Source organism: Lynx rufus, unplaced genomic scaffold (genome assembly GCF_022079265.1).
Source record: "Lynx rufus isolate CCGP_SWC_20201006 ecotype Redwood Valley unplaced genomic scaffold, mLynRuf1.p SCAF_9, whole genome shotgun sequence".
Classification (NCBI taxonomy): Eukaryota; Metazoa; Chordata; class Mammalia; order Carnivora; family Felidae; genus Lynx; species Lynx rufus.
Genome location: NW_025814897.1, coordinates 36,034,934 through 36,056,773, shown reverse-complemented (window position 1 = coordinate 36,056,773; position 21,840 = coordinate 36,034,934). Strand labels below are relative to the sequence as shown.

The window sequence follows — 21,840 nt, the reverse complement described above, 5'->3', positions numbered from 1 at the left end:
TACCATTTCTGGGAATACTTCAATGTTCCTTACTCTATGTTCCCACTAGCTTTTGCAAAATTCAGAAATATCTTAGGTGTGTAATGAGTATATTTTATATAAAAGAACAAGAATGAGATGAGAACAAGAATTCGCATGATTTAAGCAGTGATTACTGAAGTTATCTTTATCCATGAACATTGCTGCTTACACCTATAATGATTTGCTAATGTTAAGTTTACCAGGAGATGAGGGCTTTCTGACAGATCAAATATTCAGTGGGTTCTAACAAAAGATCTCCAGAGGAACCTCGAGAGAGAAAGGAGGAGAAAAAGCTTAATTTGCTTTGTGAATGGGAAGAGACTTTGATTCCTAAAGGTGGAAAGCAGTTACTATAATTTCTTCTTTATAAATAAATGTTGCTTTTATTGTCAAGAATATTTTTTTTCCATTTTGTAATAGGATTGTTGAATATTTATTGGACTTTGAAAGATAATTCTGCTTTTGCTATTTTTTTTTTAAATTTTTTTTTTCAACGTTTATTTATTTTTGGGACAGAGAGAGAGACAGAGCATGAACGGGGGGGGGCCAGAGAGAGAGGGAGACACAGAATAGGAAACAGGCTCCAGGCTCCGAGCCATCAGCCCAGAGCCCGACGCGGGGCTCGAACTCACGGACCGCGAGATCGTGACCTGGCTGAAGTCGGACGCTTAACCGACTGCGCCACCCAGGCGCCCTGCTTTTGCTATTTTTAATCAGCATATATTGTACATGGATGATTCCCAAACCACACTTCCAAATAAAAGAACTTTTAATTAAGAAAATTAACAAGGCAATGATAAGTTACTTCAGGGTAAAAAGTATTATGAGTTTTTAAAAAGTAGCAAAACCTCAAACTCACCATTTCAGTTTAGGGATCTAGGAGTCAACATTAGAAATAAAACTCTTTGTGATGATTTATGTTGAGAAATGAAACCAAGTTAGTAAATTCAAATGAATTCATGTATAAAAGGGAATTATCTCTGATGAAAGCGGAGACAATATTTTGGAATCTAGAAAAAAAAAGTTTCAAAAACCAAAAATTATCAACAAAAATAATAAAATAGTGCTTTTTTTCAGAATGACTTTTTTTTCAAATGCAGAATGGAAAAAAAAACTACAAAACAGATAAATAAATATCATAGATCAGAAGAAAATATTTTTGGTATCTAACCTGCCTAAAAAAGACTAATAAAATTATAATCCTCCAGTCAGCAGACACAATGGTTTTCTTTTATGTAGATAAAAGAAAAAATTAAAAGCAGACTGAATAACATGTAAAATACATTGAAAAATATACGTTCAGAAAATACAGCCTTTCTTGTTATTTTTTATATCATTGTATTGTCAATTTAATCAAGGATCAATAAATGAATTCTTCTCAACTACAAAACTAAACTAAATAATTTAATAATCATAGTGGAGTCATTTTTTAAAGTTTATTTTAATTATTTTTTTGAAAGAGAGAGAGTGTGTGTGCATGCATAAGCAGGGGAGGGGGAGAGAGAGAGAGAGAGAGAGAGAGAGAGAGAGAGAGAGAGAGAGAGAATCCCAAGTGGCTCCATGCTGTTAGCATGGATCCCAACTCAGGGCTTGATCTCATGAACCATGAGAACATAACCTGAGCCACAATAAAAAGTTGGATGCTTAACAGATGGAGCAATCCAGGCACCCCATGGTATCATTTAAAATGGATTTCTATAATGGGTTCAAAAGATCTGAGATTAAAACCTTTTGCATAATAAAACTATATATTTTTATATTTAGATATAGTTTATTCTATTTCAGGACCAAACTGCAGTAGGTTGTATTTTTTTACCTTGGGAAAAAAATTACATTTTAGCTTGGGAGAAAGATATTGAATAGCTGGGTAAAGCATACAGTAGTCAAAAGCTAATGCAATCATTTCTTTAGCAACAAAATCAGAGGGGTTTTTTTTCTTTATTGGGTATATGTGAAAAAAGTTTACAAAATGTGAAAAAAGCCTAGCTTTGAGCCATAAATTGGAATGACTTTTTTTTCCATTACAAAATACCTTAAGTTATCTAACTTGCATTATTTCTCATATATGTCAATATATAAAGTGTCAACATTGAATCATAGATATATAGTACAGGGACACTATATAATTCTCACTTTATATAAATAAGAGAGAATACCACCAAAGTTTGATTCAGATGTCAAGATTGATGACCCCACACACAGCAGGAAGATATGAAAAGGTTTTACTTCCATAATTGAGGTTTTTTCTTTCTGGGGAGAACAAAGCAGTCCCCCAAAGCACATCTGAAAAGGCTTGAGAAAGAAGAGTAGCTTGTGATTTTTATTGTGGTTATATTGGGGTTAGGATGACATAGGCTGGAGTTTATATGATTTGGTGTATCTGGTTATAGTTTCCCACTGTATGGAGAAAACTCAACTTCAGTAGGAGAAAACAAACCAACCAATGAAGAGAAAATTAAGTTGAATGAAAATAGTTGTTAGGGAGAAGGACAGAGGACTATTGGTATTTAAATATGCAAAGTTAAATGTTGAAGTCAAGTTTTCATTTCTTCACTTTGTGAAATGGCTCTCATCCACTAAACTTTGTAGGCATGTTCATATTTAATACAAATCTGAAGTGAGCTGTTTGCAGCACAAAATAATCTATCATGCTTTCTCTGTTTACCTAATGTGTCTTATGATTAAAACAATAAATTTGGTTCAACAAATATGAATGAAAAGGCATGAACTTATTATTCTCTTACTCTTCAAATCTGAAAAAACAAAACTAAAGTAATAAAAAGGCACCTTTTATTTTTTTATTGCTTTCAAATAGTAGGTGTTTTCATATCAGATTCTTTCTTTCTTTCTTTTTTCTATTGCAAGGTATTTCTATGTTTACCATGGACTTTATTTGAAACTTCATAGCAAGCTTTCTGAAGTAAGAATGACACTTTGAATTATTCCTTATGAACACATAAAATTATGTAATTAAGAGGAACTAACATTTTAAATATTTTTTTGAGAGAGAGGGGTAAGAGGAGCGGAGAGAGAGGGAGAGAGAATCTCAAGCAGTCTCCATACTCAGCACAGAGCCCAACACAGAGCTTGCTCCCACAGCCATGAGATCGTGACTGAGAGGAAATCAAGAGTTGGATGCTTAACCGACTGAGCCCCAAGAGGCACTAACATTTTATCTGTATTTCAAGAAAGCTGATTATATTAAAATTCAAAAATCGAGAGAATTTTAAATTTGTATTTTGTACTTTTGGTGTATCTCCAGTCTAGGAAGCATATATCAAGAATTTCTTGAAGGTACAAATAAAAGTTTAGGAAAGAACTACTAGAATTGTCTAGAGTTATTAGTTTTTCTAAGAGAAAAGAAATAAGAAAAACAAGGGCAAATACACATCAAACGTGGCCATATATTCAGCCAAAAAAAAAGTGATTACATAATTATCTAAAATATAATTCCAAGTAAAAGTGGCAAATATTGAGAATCAATTTTATCAATAATTATGTCAGCATATAGCAAAATATTTAGATTTATGAATTTCACTGGACACTTAGGGAGTATTATATTTATTTCCAGTAAAAAATTTTGAAATAATTTTTAGCACAAATTTAGGATATGCAAGTACATCAAGTTAAATAACAGAGATTAAACAAAGTAAATAATGCATGTTTTTACATATTGAAAAATTGGACCAGATTAATGTGAATAAAAAGTGTGTACTTAGAAAAAACATTTTAAATTATTACTATAATAGGAAGATTTGGGGGGTACCTGGGTGGCTCAGTCGGTTCAGTGTCCGACTCTTGACTTCAGCTCAGGTCGTAATCTCAAGGTACATGAGATGGAGTTCTGCACCAAGTTCCATGCTGTGATTGGGATTCTCTCTCTCTCCTTCTCTCTTTGCCTGTCCTCCCAACTTGCATGTACATGCTCTCTCTCTCTCTCTCTGTCTTTCAAAATAAATAAATGAACTTAAAAAAGCAAAATGGGAAAATTTTGTTTTTGTTTGTAAGTGAAAGAATAAAATGGGTAAAAAAGAAAAATGAGGTATTATAACACAAGATTCTATTATAAAATGAGAATAGCTGCTTTACAATTTTACAGTATTTTAATTAAAGGTCTAGTTAATGAATAGATGCGTTAAACTAAATGTTATGTTTTCTTTAACGCTTCTCCTCCAAAATTAATTTTGAGTGTCCTGCAGTCACTTGGATTCTTTTCAATGTTTAAAGTATGCACAGGTTATGATACAATGAAATAAGAGCAAGCTCATAATTTTCACCGACTCCTCTTATCATCAAATCCTTGCCATCTAGCTCCTGAAAGTAATGAATGAATGAAAATGCCAGGCTTAGAAGATGTGACTCAGTAAAATGATCACTGGGTAAGATCTAAGAACCCAATAGACCAACTATATGCTGAATTTTGGGCCACGACTCCATTTACTATCTAACTTTAATTTTTCTCACACAAACAACTGAACCATGGGAGATGTTAGGATTTGGGTGTCAGTATCAAATCAGACCCTTCATCCAATTGTCTTCAAATTGCCTTATTATCATCATTTCTCAATGTAGAGTTGTGCAAGTTAAGAAGTGTGAGCAGGGCCAATTGTATGGGTATGTGACCTGCACAGTTACACAGAGCCTACGATCAGAGGGTCTTGCCCTTGGTTTTATGTTCTGCTATTACTGTCTTAATATTCTTAATAATGTTGGAACACTGTTTCCCTCACATTTATTTAACATTGGGTCCCACAAATTCCATATTCAGTTTTGTCTGTTGGTCTCTTTAAGGTAGGGCTCGATGAATAAAACTGTGTATACTTGCCATCATGTAGCAGGGACTGATGTATTCCTAGAACCTGGTTATTCAATCAATCAACCAACAGATTCAGTATCTGAAAACTGGAAAAAAAATCCTGAATTTTTATTATCTTATCTTATCTCACAAGTAAATTTCTGATGCTGTGTTAACTATTGTATCCTGTAGGTTTGTCTATGAAACATAATCCTGTAGTGGATATTCTGATCTTTTGGAATGTCTTAGCCTGGGTACTCCAAGAAACAACACCAAGACCAAATTAAACATGCAGGTATTTTATTATGGAAAATGCTTCTGTGAAACAAAATGGGGATGGAGTTTTAGAAGGTAGGGAGCTGACAGCACAGATGCAAATCTGACCCTGAGGAAGGAAAGAAAATAAAGTTGGATAGACATGCCCTTCACTGTTATGCAGTCAGAAGAGATTGGCAAGACTGTGTGGTATCTTCAAGCCAAAGTCAGTCATTAGAACAGTCATATGTCTTTCAAGAATGGGCCTTCCTCTATATCACATCCAGTCATTGGCTGACCACAATCTGTGGCAAGTACAACCTTTGTGTAAACATGGAGATGGATTTCAAAGTGTAGCAGCTGGGATACTATATCAATTATAATCCCCACAGTTTGAGGTATGTTAAAAATTCTCATGGAAATCTCTGTCAAATTTTTATACAAGGCATACCTTCTCTGCACAATTTCCAGAATCAGCTCTTCATGGTTTCTGTGTGCCTTTCTTCCTGAAGGGAAACTCGGAAGTGAAAGCATAGTAATATGAAATACAGTCTCCATCCCTGCAGTTGATCTCAGGGCCACCACTGGTATGCATATCCTTTCTCTTCTACAATCTATTCTAAACCTCCTGACCCTCAGATAATACCTTAGTTTGTGGCTTATTTGGCAATATGATCCAAGTCTTTATTTCAAAGCACCTGAATCCTTTAAAATCATGTCTCTTCACTTTTAAGTTATTGCATATGTCTACTGACTTATACAATGAAGTATGGGAATGTCAGGATGCACCCAAGGGGATCATCTGGGTTCAAAACATGTTCCTTTCTGCCCTAATTGTGAAAGTCAACCCTACTTTTTACTGTTGACCATGGTTAATTAGCTTTGCCAATATAGTCATACCTCTTCTCTGTTGGTGTCTGGATATAGGAAATTCATATGAACTGGCAGCAACCGGAACATGTAGTTTCAATGAAAAGTTTTTTCGGTTTCCTGTCAAGTGTGTGCTCCTGTTTGGGTCCAAAAACTCCATCTCTACAGAGCCAAGACTTGTGATAGGAGACAGAAATTCTCCCACGAGTCACTGAAAATGATTCTAGGTAGGACATTTCTACTCATTGGTTCTTTGCCCCATGTATGCTTCTTTTTGGGGATATAGCACTATGTAAAACTCTGGTTTCATAAATGCATTGTGACCTGAGAAATAACACTTCATAAATCCTGAGTGCCATCTCTGAGCTGTCATTTCAACTGCACAATTAGAAGGTCATGCCAGCATTCAATAAGGCCAGCTGCGTTAGGGTACTCCAGCATGTCATAGGACCAGTTGATTACACTCACACTTCTTCGGCTATGAAGAGTTCCCCTGATTGAATGTTATGATGTGTAAAATGTTGTAAGTACTCTAATGATAACTATGTTTGAAGATCTTCCAATTGGAAAGACAATTAAATATACTAAGAACAGGTGTTTATTCTTATTAAAATGAATTGCTGACCTTTTTGTAGCTACTCCTTGCATGGGGGTATTGTCCCACTTCTATAGTGGCTGATAACAAAGGCTGGCTCATTTCATTTTATCTACTTGGCTTTTTAGTGCTTTCTCTGTGGAGTATACTATCCTGAAGACATTAAGAGTTAATACTAAAATATTTACACTCTTTATCCATTCCCATAGGCTCTTCCACACGATTCTACACAGACCTCCTTGTCTCTATCTTGCAACCTTTTCTTTTCTAGATGCCTGACCAGTTAGTCAGGCATTTGGCCACTGCTCAGGCCGAGATTTTGTCATTACAGATGTGCTTTAGATTACCATTACATCATGTTTGAAATTTACTCATTTGGTTACTAAATTCTAAGTTTGGTGTTCAGCTGCTTTTTTCTCTTTTTGTAAACTACACAAGAAAGTCTCTGGACTTCACACTTACTTTATAGTTGTTTGTTAAGCTTTTCATTGTCCTTAGGTAGAGCATCAATACAACTTTACAATGCCAGCCTATTCTATTTTTCTTTTGTGTAACTTCCCTATCCTCTTCCTCTCAAACTTGCATCCCCATATTTTTCCAATACCTGTATCATTGAACAGACCAAGGTCTTTTCTTTTCTTGGGACATTCCCTCCAATAACCACCTGCGAGAGTTTTAGCAATTGAGCTACCACTTTGTTCCCAGGACAACCCCTACCTCACATAATCCCTAACATAGTGTCCTCATTGCCAGGCTGATGAGTCACCGAGTCTTGGAACTCTATCTTATTCTCTGAAATTCTGTGACAGTTTTGTCCTTTGGAAAGGAGATACTGAAATGGAGTTAAGAGTACACAAGATTTATTAGGGATTATACCTGAAAAAAAGAAAAGGGAGAAAGTGACGTTGGTTAGGGGAAGCTGTTGAATCATGAAGTAGATCTGGCAAAGTCTCTGCTAGATCAAAGGAGAGCTTTGCAGCAAAGAGTGCTAATAAAAAGACTGTCATACTCACATTAGTGGCCAGGAGCTTATGCTTCAGTCCTGTCTGGTCACTGGCTAGGGTCACCCCTAGAAGAGTGTAATCTAAACTCAAAAGAAGAGGTAAACCAAAAACTCAAAAGCAGAGGTAAACCAAAAGGAGGAAAGAAGAGGATGTCAACTAGACAGATTCCTCCCAGTTGCTCAGAAAGACCTTTCTCGAGGAAGGATTTGATCAATGGATTTCTGTCTGCTATAAGTAAACTGTCAAAGTTTATATGGTTGGGAAGCTCTGATATTCATAATAATAAATAACCAATACCCAAAAAAAGTCTCATAAAGCAAGCCTGTTTTGACACGTCTATTCAAAATCCAGTATTTATTTAATCTATGGATGCTTTTAACCAATTATACGCTGTCAGCCTGACAAAATTATAACTGCTGCTTGTCTTTGAATAAATTTCTCATTTCATTCTAAATATGTAATAAAGTATTGTGGCTTTAGAAAATATAACAAAACAATGTTGCCTCAAGATTATTATATTTTCTGGTAATCAATTGACATGCATTATTGTAAATCATCTGTGTTTTTCAACAGAAAAAACATTTTTAGGACAATAATTCAGTGTTTAGAAAAATAATTGAAAAATCTTTCATTTTTTATTTATAGTGAATTTAAATGTTAATTCTCCTTTGCTGTCACAATTTTATTTTTTGGAGAGGTTACTATTTCGTGTAGTTTCATCCACATATAACTTTGTGAATTTGTACATTCTAAAACATAATATGATTTAATGGAGATTAGAATTATACACTCATTGTTTTTCAGTCTTTATTTTCTCTGGTAAAACTTTTTAAATGAATTACATATAATTTTTAATGCTTCAGTTTTCTCATTTATTAAATGCAGGTAATAAACCTTCCTGTAAATACTGCTGAGCTCTAAACTGGGATCACTGTGTCCTATATATAACATTTTAATATGTCTGTTTTCTTTCCTATCCCTTTCTCTTTCATATAAGCACGAGTCCTTAGATTTGTCAAAATAGATTGCAGAGAATTAAGATGAGTCATTTTAGAAAACTGTAGCGTTACACTTCGCTTCTTTTCTGTCCTCTACCTGTGTGCATCATATCCCACTTGAGGTTGAAAGGGAAGAAAAATGGACTTTAAGGGTTTTATAACAATTATTAATTTGGCATTATGTTTCTATGTATATTGTTATCATATCATGTCTGGATAATCAAATAAAGAAAGTTTTATCTTGCTTTCCATTAGTCAAGATGTTTTAATCGACTGTAAGCACATCATTAGGATTCTGAAACTATCTTTTAGGAAAGGACATTTGTATTTTTTTTCCTGTTTAAAGCACCATATAAAATATAGCGCTTAAAAAAAGAATAAAAGAAAGAAACTTCAACAGTCTTCACTATATGTCTTAGAGCAGATACATACTGCAATATGAACTTATACTGGATCTATTTTTTATACCTGTTTAAGAATACACTTGAGATTACCAGTATAAATTTGGTTATTTTTTAGAAAATATAACATAACAGGTGATAACTAATCTTTGTTTTTTTTCCAATATATGAAATTTATTGTCAAATTGGTTTCCATGCAACACACAGTGCTCATCCCAAAAGGTGCCTTCCTCAATACCCATCACCCACCCACCCCGTTCTCCCACCCCCCATCAACCCTCAGTTTGTTCTCAGTTTTTTAAAGTCTCTTATGCTTTGGCTCTCTCCCACTCTAACCTCCTTTTTTTTTTTCCTTCCCCTCCCCCAATGGGTTTCTGTTAAGTTTCTCAGGATCCACATAAGAGTGAAAACATATGGTATCTATCTTTCTCTGTATCGCTTGTTTCACTTAGCATCACACTCTCCAGTTCCATCCATGTTGCTACAAAGGGCCATATTTCGTTCTTTCTCATTGCCACGTAGTACTCCATTGTGTATATAAACCACAATTTCTTTATCCATTCATCAGTTGATGGACATTTAGGCTCTTTCCATAATTTGGCTATTGTTGAGAGTGCTGCTATAAACTTTGGGGTACAAGTGTCCCTATGCATCGGTACTCTTGTATCCCTTGGATAAATTCCTAGCAGTGCTATTGCTGGGTCATAGGGTAGGTCTATTTTTAATTTTCTGAGGAACCTCCACACTGTTTTCCAGAGTGGCTGCACCAATTCGCATTCCCACCAACAGTGCAAGAGGGTTCCCGTTTCTCCACATCCTCTGCAGCATCTATAGTCTCCTGATTTGTTCATTTTGGCCACTCTGACTGGCGTGAGATGATATCTGAGTGTGGTTTTGATTTGTATTTCCCTGATGAGGAGCGAGGTTGAGCATCTTTTCATGTGCCTGTTGGCCATCTGGATGTCTTCTTTAGAGAAGTGTTTATTCATGTTTTCTGCCCATTTCTTCACTGGGTTATTTGTTTTTTGGGTGTGGAGTTTGGTGAGCTCTTTATAGATTTTGGATACTAGCCCTTTGTCCGATATGTCATTTGCAAATATCTTTTCCCATTCCATTGGTTGCCTTTCAGTTTTGTCGGTTGTTTCCTTTGCTGTGCAGAAGCTTTTTATCTTCATAAGGTCCCAGTAGTTCATTTTTGCTTTTAATTCTCTTGCCTTTGGGGATGTGTCAAGTAAGAAATTTCTACAGCTGAGGTCAGAGAGGTCTTTTCCTACTTTCTCCTCTAGGGTTTTGATGGTTTCCTGTCTCACATTCAGGTCCTTTCTCCATTTTGAGTTCATTTTTGTGAATGGTGTGAGAAAGTGGTCTAGTTTCAATCTTCTGCATGTTGCTGTCCAGTGCTCCCAGCACCATTTGGTAAAGAGACTGTCTTTTTTCCATTGGATGTTCTTTCCTGCTTTGTCAAAGATGAGTTGGCCATATGTTTGTGGGTCTAGTTCTGGGGTTTCTATTCTATTCCATTGGTCTGTGTGTCTGTTTTTGTGCCAATACCATGTTGTCTTGATTACTGCTTTGTAGTAGAGGCTAATGTCTGGGATTGTGATGCCTCCTTCTTTGGTCTTCTTCTTCAAAATTACTTTGGCTATTCGGGGCCTTTTGTGGTTCCATATGAATTTTAGGATTGCTTGTTCTAGTTTCGAGAAGAATGCTGGTGCGATTTTGATTGGGATTGCATTGAATGTGTAGATAGCTTTGGGTAGTATTGACATTTTGACAATATTTATTCTTCCAACCCATGAATATGGAATGTTTTTCCATTTCTTTATATCTTCTTCAATTTCCTTCATAAGCTTTCTATAGTTTTCAGCATACAGATCTTTTACATCTTTGGTTAGATTTATTCCTAGGTGTTTTATGGTTCTTGGTGCAATTGAGAATGGGATAAGTTTCTTTATTTGTCTTTCTGTTGCTTCATTGTTAGTGTATAAGAATGCAACTGATTTCTGTACATTGATTTTGTATCCTGCAACTTTGCTGAATTCATGTATCAGTTCTAGCAGACTTTTGGTGGAGTCTATCGAATTTTCCATGTATAGTATCATGTCATCTGCAAAAAGTGAGCTTGACTTCATCCTTGCCAATTTTGATGCCTTTGATTTCCTTTTGTTGTCTGATTGCTGATGCTAGGACTTCCAACACTATGTTAAACAACAGCGGTGAGAGTGGGCATCCCTGTCGTGTTCCTGATCTCAGGGAAAAAGCTCTCAGTTTTTCCCCATTGAGGATGATGTTAGCTGTGGGCTTTTCATAAATGGCTTTTAGGATGTTTAAGTATGCTCCTTCTATCCCGACTTTCTCGAGGGTTTTTATTAAGAAACGTTGCTGAATTTTGTCAAATGCCTTTTCTGCATCGATTGACATGGTCATACGGTTCTTATCTTTTCTTTTATTAATGTGATGTATCACGTTGATTGATTTGCGAATGTTGGACCAGCCTTGTATCCCAGGAATGAATCCCACTTGATCATGGTGAATAATTCTTTTTATATGCTGTTGAATTTGATTTGCTAGTATCTTTTTGAGAATTTTTGCATCCATATTCATCAGGGATATTGGCCTGTAGTTCTCTTTTTTTACTGGGTCTCTGTCTGGTTTAGGAATCAAAGGAATACTGGCTTCATAGAATGAGACTGGAAGTTTTCCTTCCTTTTCTATTTCTTGGAATAGCTTGAGAAGGATAGGGATTAGCTCTGCTTTAAACATCTGGTAGGTAGAACTCCCCTGGGAAACCACCTGGTCCTGGCATCTTATTTGTTGGGAGATTTTTGATAACTGAATCAATTTCTTCGCTGGTTATGTGTCTGTTCAAGCTTTCTATTTCCTCCTGATTGAGTTTTGGAAGTGTGTGGGTGTTTAGGAATTTGTCCATTTCTTCCAGGTTGTCCAGTTTGTTGGCATATAATTTTTCATAGTATTCCCTGATAATTGCTTGTATCTCTGAGGGATTGGTTGTAATAATTCCATTTTCATTCATGATTTTATCTATTTGGGTCATCTCCCTTTTCTTTTTGAGAAGCTTTGCTAGAGGTTTGTCAATTTTGTTTATTTTTTCAAAAACCCAACTCTTGGTTTCGTTGATCTGCTCTACAGTTTTTTTAGATTCTATATTGTTTATTTCTGCTCTGATCTTTATTATTTCTCTTCTTCTGCTGGGTTTAGGCTGCCTTTGCTGTTCTGCTTCTAGTTCCTTTAGGTGTGCTGTTAGATTTTGTATTTGGGATTTTTCTTGTTTCTTGAGATAGGCCTGGATTGCAATATATTTTCCTCTCAGGACTGTCTTCGCTGCATCCCAAAGCATTTGGAATGTTGTATTTTCATTTTCGTTTGTTTCCATATATTTTTTAATATCTTCTCTAATTGCCTGGTTGACCCCTCATTCTTTAATAGGGTGTTCTTTAACCTCCTTGCTTTTGGAGGTTTTCCAGACTTTTTCCTGTGGTTGATTTCAAGCTTCATAGCATTGTGGTCTGAAAGTATGCATGGTATGATTTCAATTCTTGTATACTTATGAAGGGCTGTTTTGTGACCCAGTATGTGATCTATCTTGGAGAATGTTCCATGTGCACTCGAGAAGACAGTATGTACTGTTGCTTTGGGATGCAGAGTTCTAAATATATCTGTCAAGTCCATCTGATCCAATGTATCATTCAGGGACCTTCTTTCTTTATTGATTGTGTGTCTAGATGATCTATCCATTTCTGTAAGTGGAGTGTTAAAGTCCCCTGCAATTTCCACATTCTTATCAATAAGGTTGCTTATGTTTGTGAGTAATTGTTTTATATATTTGTGGGCTCCGGTATTTGGCACATAGACATTTATAATTCTTAGCTCTTCCTGATGGATAGACCCTGCAATTATTATATAATGCCCTTCTTCATCTCTTGTTACAGCCTTTAATTTAAAGTCTATTTTGTCTGATATAAATATAGCTACTCCAGCTAGTAATCTTTGTCTTAATAAATTTTAGTATTTTAAAACAAGAAATGTGTAATTTCCAAATAAATAACATATCTTTAAAACTTGATTTGTTTCTCTATTCACACAATTTATCCATGCTCCATGTTCACCTACATTCATTGACACAATGCCAATAAAACCGGTTTTGTTTCAAAATTTAACTATAGTTGATATGATATTTATTTATTACTTGTGTTTACTTATACAACCAAAGAACTTATCATTTGGTGTTAAAGTGTCCAGAGAAACAAAACAAAAATTTAAAGTTATTGTAGGGATTAAATCATTTACTCTTTAAAAAAAAAAAATAGGGCAACTACAGTATTCAAGGTCTTAAGTCAAGTGCTTCTCATTAAGATGACTAAGGTCAAACTTCTTCCCTGGAAAGGTGTATAATCAATCAGAGGAAGTAGGTATGTAACTAAAGAGAGTAAATTATAGGCTTTGGTGGCAAGTGCACCTGATATTAAATGCTTATTTACCATTAATCAGCTCTGTGGTTGAGCAGGTTTATTCAACTATAAGCCTCATTTTATCATCTACAAAATTGACATAATGCATTAGTCCACATGTGCATAATTACCACTAATTTAAATGAAATTATTTATTTAAAATTTTTAGTGTCTGTCTGGCACAATTGTAGGCTCTCAACAAGTGCCATATTTTCCCTACACAGTAGCATGATTTAATATACAATTTCTATAGCAAGGAACTCTGTAAAATTCTGCTGGGGTACCAAAAAAGAAAAATAGTGATTCATTATCAGGGTGATAGGAAAGTCTTCACAGTAGAAATATAACTTTGGAAGCTGGAAAGCAGTTAAAGAGGTTTCAGAGAGGTTACAGTATGGTTGAAGGCAATAAGGCAAGGGATGAATAAAATTATGAGGAATCAATGTGGCAAGGTTAGTTGGGCAGGCAATGAGAGACAAGGCAAAAAAGCCTAGGTTAGGACTGTCATTTAGAAAGTCTCTGAGTGAATCGGAATGAAAATATCTTTACAGTGAAACAAGAAAAATGTTAAGTTTGATCAAAAGCCAGCCATGTCTCTCATTCCTTCTCTGGCTACCAGTTACCCCTACTGTTCTTCCATTGGACCAGTTTGGTCTTCCTCCTCTACCTCATCCTCTCTCTACTTCATTCTATGCCTTCTGGAAGCCAATTACATCTAAACAAATGGTCTTATATGCCCCCATAGACATTTAGTCCTCTAGAATCCATGCTGATTAGATACATGCTCAACTCCAGTACTCCATGGCTTCATTTTATTTATTTATGTTTATTTTTATTATTTTAATGTTTATTTATTTATTGAGAGAGATAGGGAGAGCAGGGGAGGGGCAGAGAGAGAGGGAGATGCAGGATCTGAAACAGGCTCCAGGCTCTGAGCTGTCAGCACAGAGCCCAACGCGGGACTTGAACACTTGAACTCACAAACTGCAAGATCATGACCTGTGCCGCAGTCGGATGTTCAACTGACTGAGCCACCCAGGTGCCTCAAGTCTTTTACTTCATTTTAAATCAGCAACATAGTGCATGGACACACTTTAGACTTGATCTTCTTGGTGATAAACAAACATTAAGCCACATTGGAATATTTTAACCTCATTGTCTGCATGATTAATGAGTAATATATTTAAAACATATATGCAGATAGTACTGAAAATCTAAAGAATTGAAAAATAACCAAGAGATATGCCACTTAAAAATTTGGTAAAATTCCTTCCAGATACTTTTGTGTTCTCTTTTAATATAACTTAATCAAAATAACATAATAAAATATATAATATGATATAACTTTATTTGTGTAACTTTAATTATCATACATTTATATCATATTTTTATTAAGACTTTAATTATATATATATATATATATATCACTTCTTGGCTTTTTGGCTAAGATCAAGTGTATTATCTGTTTTTAACAGTTTAATTATATGGTGGGCACCTTGGTCTCTCAGTTGGTTAAGCATTGCACTCTTGATTTTAGCTCAGGTCATGATTTAGCAGTTTGTGGGTTTGAGCCCTGCATGGGGCTCTGCTGACAGCTCAGAGCCTGCCTGGGACTCTCTCTCTCTCTCCCTCTCTCTCTGCCTCTCCCTCTATCTCGCTCTCAAAATAAATAAATAAACTTAAAAAATAGTTTAATTATATGTAACATACCATTTGTGACCTGATTTTCCATTTGCTGATTTTTGTAGATGTATGTTTTTGTAATGAACATAGATTTACAACATTGTTTTTTTTTTTTTTTTTTTTTTTTTTTTTTTATGAAGTTTATTGACAAACTGGTTTCCATACAACACCCAGTGCTCATCCCAAAAGGTGCCCTCCTCAATACCCATCACCCACCCGCCCCTCCCTCCCACCCCCCATCAACCCTCAGTTTGTTCTCAGTTTTTAACAGTCTCTTATGCTTTGGCTCTCTCCCACTCTAACGTCTTTTTTTTTTTTCTCCCTTCCCCTCCCCCATGGGTTCCTGTTGAGTTTCTCAGGATCCACATAAGAGTGAAACCATATGGTATCTGTCTTTCTCTGTATGGCTTATTTCACTTAGCATCACACTCTCCAGTTCCATCCACGTTGCTACAAAAGGCCATATTTCATTTTTTCTCATTGCCACGTAGTATTCCATTGTGTATATAAACCACAATTTCTTTATCCATTCATCAGTTGATGGACATTTAGGCTCTTTCCATAATTTGGCTATTGTTGAGAGTGCTGCTATGAACATTGGGGTACAAGTGCCCCTATGCATCAGTACTCCTGTATCCCTTGGGTAGATTCCTAGCAGTGCTATTGCTGGGTCATAGGGTAGGTCTATTTTTAATTTTCTGAGGAACCTCCACACTGTTTTCCAGAGCGGCTGCACCAATTTGCATTCCCACCAACAGTGCAAGAGGGTTCCCGTTTCTCCACATCCTCTCCAGCATCTATAGTCTCCTGATTTGTTCATTTTGGCCACTCTGACTGGCGTGAGGTGATACCTGAGTGTGGTTTTGATTTGTATTTCCCTGATAAGGAGCGACGCTGAACATCTTTTCATGTGCCTGTTGGCCATCTGGATGTCTTCTTTAGAGAAGTGTCTATTCATGTTTTCTGCCCATTTCTTCACTGGGTTATTTGTTTTTCGGGTGTGGAGTTTGGTGAGCTCTTTATAGATTTTAGATACTAGCCCTTTGTCCGATATGTCATTTGCAAATATCTTTTCCCATTCCGTTGGTTGTCTTTTAGTTTTGTTGGTTGTTTCCTTTGCTGTGCAGAAGCTTTTTATCTTCATAAGGTCCCAGTAATTCACTTTTGCTTTTAATTCCCTTGCCTTTGGGGATGTGTCGAGTAAGAGATTGCTACGGCTGAGGTCAGAGAGGTCTTTTCCTGCTTTCTCCTCTAAGGTTCTGATGGTTTCCTGTCTCACATTTAGGTCCTTTATCCATTTTGAGTTTATTTTTGTAAATGGTGTGAGAAAGTGGTCTAGTTTCAACCTTCTGCATGTTGCTGTCCAGTTCTCCCAGCACCATTTGTTAAAGAGGCTGTCTTTTTTCCATTGGATGTTCTTTCCTGCTTTGTCAAAGATGAGTTGGCCATATGTTTGTGGGTCTAGTTCTGGGGTTTCTATTCTATTCCATTGGTCTGTGTGTCTGTTTTTGTGCCAATACCATGCTGTCTTGATGATGACAGCTTTGTAGTAGAGGCTGAAGTCTGGGATTGTGATGCCTCCTGCTTTGGTCTTCTTCTTCAAAATTCCTTTGGCTATTCGGGGCCTTTTGTGGTTCCATATGAATTTTAGGATTGCTTGTTCTAGTTTCGAGAAGAATGCTGGTGCAATTTTGATTGGGATTGCATTGAATGTGTAGATAGCTTTGGGTAGTATTGACATTTTGACAATATTTATTTTTCCAATCCATGAGCAGGGAATGTCTTTCCATTTCTTTAAATCTTCTTCAATTACCTTCATAAGCTTTCTATAATTTTCAGCATACAGATCCTTTACATCTTTGGTTAGATTTATTCCTAGGTATTTTATGCTTTTTGGTGCAATTGTGAATGGGATCAGTTTCTTTATTTGTCTTTCTGTTGCTTCATTGTTAGTGTATAAGAATGCAACTGATTTCTGTACATTGATTTTGTATCCTGCAACTTTGCTGAATTCATGTATCAGTTCTAGCAGACTTTTGGTGGAGTCTATCGGATTTTCCATGTATAATATCATGTCATCTGCAAAAAGCGAAAGCTTGACTTCATCTTTGCCAATTTTGATGCCTTTGATTTCCTTTTGTTGTCTGATTGCTGATGCTAGAACTTCCAGCACTATGTTAAATAACAACGGTGAGAGTGGGCATCCCTGTCGTGTTCCTGATCTCAGGGAAAAAGCTCTCAGTTTTTCCCCGTTGAGGATGATGTTAGCTGTGGGCTTTTCATAAATGGCTTTTATGATCTTTAAGTATGTTCCTTCTATCCCGACTTTCTCAAGGGTTTTTATTAAGAAAGGGTGCTGGATTTTATCAAAGGCCTTTTCTGCATCGATTGACAGGATCATATGGTTCTTCTCTTTTTTTTTGTTAATGTGATGTATCACGTTGATTGATTTGCGAATGTTGAACCAGCCCTGCATCCCAGGAATGAATCCCACTTGATCATGGTGAATAATTCTTTTTATATGCTGTTGAATTCGATTTGCTAGTATCTTATTGAGAATTTTGGCATCCATATTCATCAGGGATATTGGCCTGTAGTTCTCTTTTTTTACTGGGTCTCTGTCTGGTTTAGGAATCAAAGTAATACTGGCTTCATAGAATGAGTCTGGAAGTTTTCCTTCCCTTTCTATTTCTTGGAATAGCTTGAGAAGGATAGGTATTATCTCTGCTTTAAACGTCTGGTAGAACTCCCCTGGGAAGCCATCTGGTCCTGGACTCTTATTTGTTGGGAGATTTTTGATAACCGATTCAATTTCTTCGCTGGTTATGGGTCTGTTCAAGCTTTCTATTTCCTCCTGATTGAGTTTTGGAAGAGTGTGGGTGTTCAGGAATTTGTCCATTTCTTCCAGGTTGTCCAATTTGTTGGCATATAATTTTTCATAGTATTCCCTGATAATTGTTTGTATCTCTGAGGGATTGGTTGTAATAATTCCATTTTCATTCATGATTTTATCTATTTGGGTCATCTCCCTTTTCTTTTTGAGAAGCCTGGCTAGAGGTTTGTCAATTTTGTTTATTTTTTCAAAAAACCAACTCTTGGTTTCGTTGATCTGCTCTACAGTTTTTTTAGATTCTATATTGTTTATTTCTGCTCTGATCTTTATTATTTCTCTTCTTCTGCTGGGTTTAGGCTGCCTTTGCTGTTCTGCTTCTATTTCCTTTAGGTGTGCTGTTAGATTTTGTATTTGGGATTTTTCTTGTTTCTTGAGATAGGCCTGGATTGCGATGTATTTTCCTCTCAGGACTGCCTTCGCTGCGTCCCAAAGCGTTTGGATTGTTGTATTTTCATTTTCGTTTGTTTCCATATATTTTTTGATTTCTTCTCTAATTGCCTGGTTGACCCACTCATTCGTGAGTAGGGTGTTCTTTAACCTCCATGCTTTTGGAGGTTTTCCAGACTTTTTCCTGTGGTTGACTTCAAGCTTCATAGCATTGTGGTCTGAAAGTATGCATGGTATAATTTCAATTCTTGTAAACTTATGAAGGGCTGATTTGTGACCCAGTATATGATCTATCTTGGAGAATGTTCCATGTGCACTCGAGAAGAAAGTATATTCTGTTGCTTTGGGATGCAGAGTTCTAAATATATCTGTCAAGTCCATCTGATCCAGAGTCTCATTCAGGGCCCTTGTTTCTTTATTGACCGTGTGTCTAGATGATCTATCCATTTCTGTAAGTGGGGTGTTAAAGTCCCCAGCAATTACCACATTCTTATCAATAAGGTTGCTTATGTTTATGAGTAATTGTTTTATATATTTGGGGGCTCCGGTATTCGGCGCATAGACATTTATAATTGTTAGCTCTTCCTGATGGATAGACCCTGTAACTATTATATAATGTCCTTCTTCATCTCTTGTTACAGCCTTTAATTTAAAGTCTAGTTTGTCTGATATAAGTATGGCTACTCCAGCTTTCTTCTGGCTTCCAGTAGCATGGTAAATAGTTCTCCATCCCCTCACTCTGAATCTAAAGGTGTCCTCAGGTCTAAAATGAGTCTCTTGTAGACAGCAAATAGATGGGTCTTGTTTTTTTATCCATTCTGATACCCTATGTCTTTTGGTTGGCGCATTTAATCCATTTACATTCAGTGTTATTATAGAAAGATACGGGTTTAGAGTCATTGTGATGTCTGTATGTTTTATGCTTGTAGTGATGTCTCTGGTACTTTGTCTCACAGGGTCCCCCTTAGGATCTCTTGTAGGGCTGGTTTAGTGGTGACAAATTCCTTCAGTTTTTGTTTGTTTGGGAAGACCTTTATCTCTCCTTCTATTCTAAATGACAGACTTGCTGGATAAAGGATTCTTGGCTGCATATTTTTGCTGTCTAGCACCCTGAAAATCTCGTGCCAATTCTTTCTGGCCTGCCAAGTTTCAAAAGAGAGATCAGTCACGAGTCTTATAGGTCTCCCTTTATATGTGAGGGCACGTTTACCCCTTGCTGCTTTCAGAATTTTCTCTTTATCCTTGTATTTTGCCAGTTTCACTATGATATGTCGTGCAGAAGATCGATTCAAGTTACGTCTGAAGGGAGTTCTCTGTGCCTCTTGGATTTCAATGCCTTTTTCCTTCCCCAGTTCAGGGAAGTTCTCAGCTATGATTTCTTCAAGTACCCCTTCAGCACCTTTCCCTCTCTCTTCCTCCTCTGGGATACCAATTATGCGTAAATTATTTCTTTTTAGTGTATCACTTAGTTCTCTAATTTTCCCCTCATACTCCTGGATTTTTTTATCTCTCTTTTTCTCAGCTTCCTCTTTTTCCATAACTTTATCTTCTAGTTCACCTATTCTCTCCTCTGCCTCTTCCAACCGAGCTGTGGCGGTTTGCATTTTGTTTTCCATTTCCTTTAAAGCGTTTTTCAGCTCCTCGTGACTGTTCATTAGTCCCCTGATGTCTGTAGCAAGAGATTCTCTGCTGTCCTGTATGCTGTTTTCCAGCCCAGCGATTAATTTTATGACTATTATTCTAAATTCACTTTCTGTTATATTATTTAAATCCTTTTTGATCAGCTCATTAGCTGTTGTTATTTCCTGGAGATTATTCTGGGGGGAATTCTTCCGCTTGGTCATTTTGGATAGTCCCTGGTGTGGTGAGGGCCTGCAGGGCACTTCCCCTGTGCTGTGGTGTATAACTGGAGTTGGTGGGCGGGGCCGCAGTCCGACCTGATGTCTGCCCCCAGCCCACCGCTGGGGCCACAGTCAGACTGGTGTGTGCCTTCTCTTCCCCTCTCCTAGGGGCGGGATTCACTGTGGGGTGGCGTGGCCCGTCTGGGCTACTTGCACACTGCCAGGCTTGTGATGCTGGGGATCTGGCGTATTAGCTGGGGTGGGAAGGCAAGGTGCACGGCGGCAGGGGGGGCAGGCTTAGCTCGCTTCTCCTTAGGTGATCCACTTCAGGAGGGGCCCTGTGCAGCCGGAGGGAGTCAGATCGCTGCCGGAGGTTTGGCTCCGCAGAAGCACAGAGTTGGGTGTTCGCGCGGAGCGAGCAATTTCCCTGGCCGGAGCCGGTTCCCTTTGGGATTTTGGCTGGGGGATGGGCGGGGGAGATGGCGCTGGCGAGCGCCTTTGTTCCCCGCCAAACTGAGCTCTGTCGTCCGGGGGCTCCGCAGCTCCCCCTCCCTTTGTCCTCCAGCCTTCCCGCTTTCTGAGCAGAGCTGTTAACTTATGACCTCCCAGACGCTAAGTCGCGCTTGCTGTCGGAACACAGTCCGTCAGGCCCCTCCGCTTTTGCAAGCCGGACTCGGGGGCTCTGCTTGGCCGGCGAGCCGCCCCTCCGCCCCGGCTCCCTCCCGCCAGTCCGTGGAGCGCGCACCGCCTCGCCGCCCTTCCTACCCTCTTCCGTGGGCCTCTCGTCTGCACTTGGGTCCGGTGACTCTGTTCTGCTAATCCTCTGGCGGTTTTCTGGGTTATTTAGGCAGGTGTAGGTGGAATCTAAGTGATCAGCAGGACGCGCGGTGAGCCCAGCGTCCTCCTACGCCGCCATCTTCCTTCCCTACAACATTGTTTTAAACACTACATAATTTCCCATTCTTCTTATATACTATAGTATAGTATGTGTTTATGCAAATTAAATCTATGATTTGAAAATTTTAACAGAATTGTGTAACAATTCCTAACTGTATATCTCAGTGAACATCTATATTTATATGCAATACCAGTAAGTTTCCCCAAATTCACATTGAAATTTTCTGCAATGAGTATAAACGAGAAATACTCTAGTCCATGAAAACCAATATTATTATGTTAAAAATGGTGATAGCTTTAAATAATATATTATGATTCTGAGATTTTTATGTGATCCTGAGCACTTGTTAACCATCTCAGAGAATGGTAGGTATTTTTAATATTTATATATTTGTTTTAAAATTTTGAGAATAAAAAAAAAATGGCCAGACCACATGCAAAGAGACTGCCAAAATACTGAAATTATTATGTGATAGTACAGAAAAGATCAAACTACTAGTTTGAAATGAAACTCTAGTAAATATGCAACTGGTATAAAAACAAAGAAAAATTAATACTTAAAATGAAGAGTAATATCTTATGGAATTAGTTCAATTAAAGTATTGGATATAGGTATTTATATGTAGCCAATATGTCATTAAGTAAAAATTCAGATAAAATAAAGTTGGATTTTTCATCCATGGCTTTAAATTACAAGCTTATTAAACTCATCACAAATATAAAGTTTAGCT

The 21,840-nt window shown here is 37.2% G+C and overlaps 1 non-coding gene across 1 annotated transcript; it reads left to right on the top strand.

Moving 5' to 3' along the window:
* The first annotated feature begins 14,831 nt into the window (after positions 1-14,831).
* On the top strand, positions 14,832-15,027 carry LOC124506607 (U2 spliceosomal RNA). The gene has a single exon (XR_006960852.1). It is a non-coding gene; the product is annotated as a U2 spliceosomal RNA (small nuclear RNA).
* Positions 15,028-21,840: the final 6,813 nt, after the last annotated feature.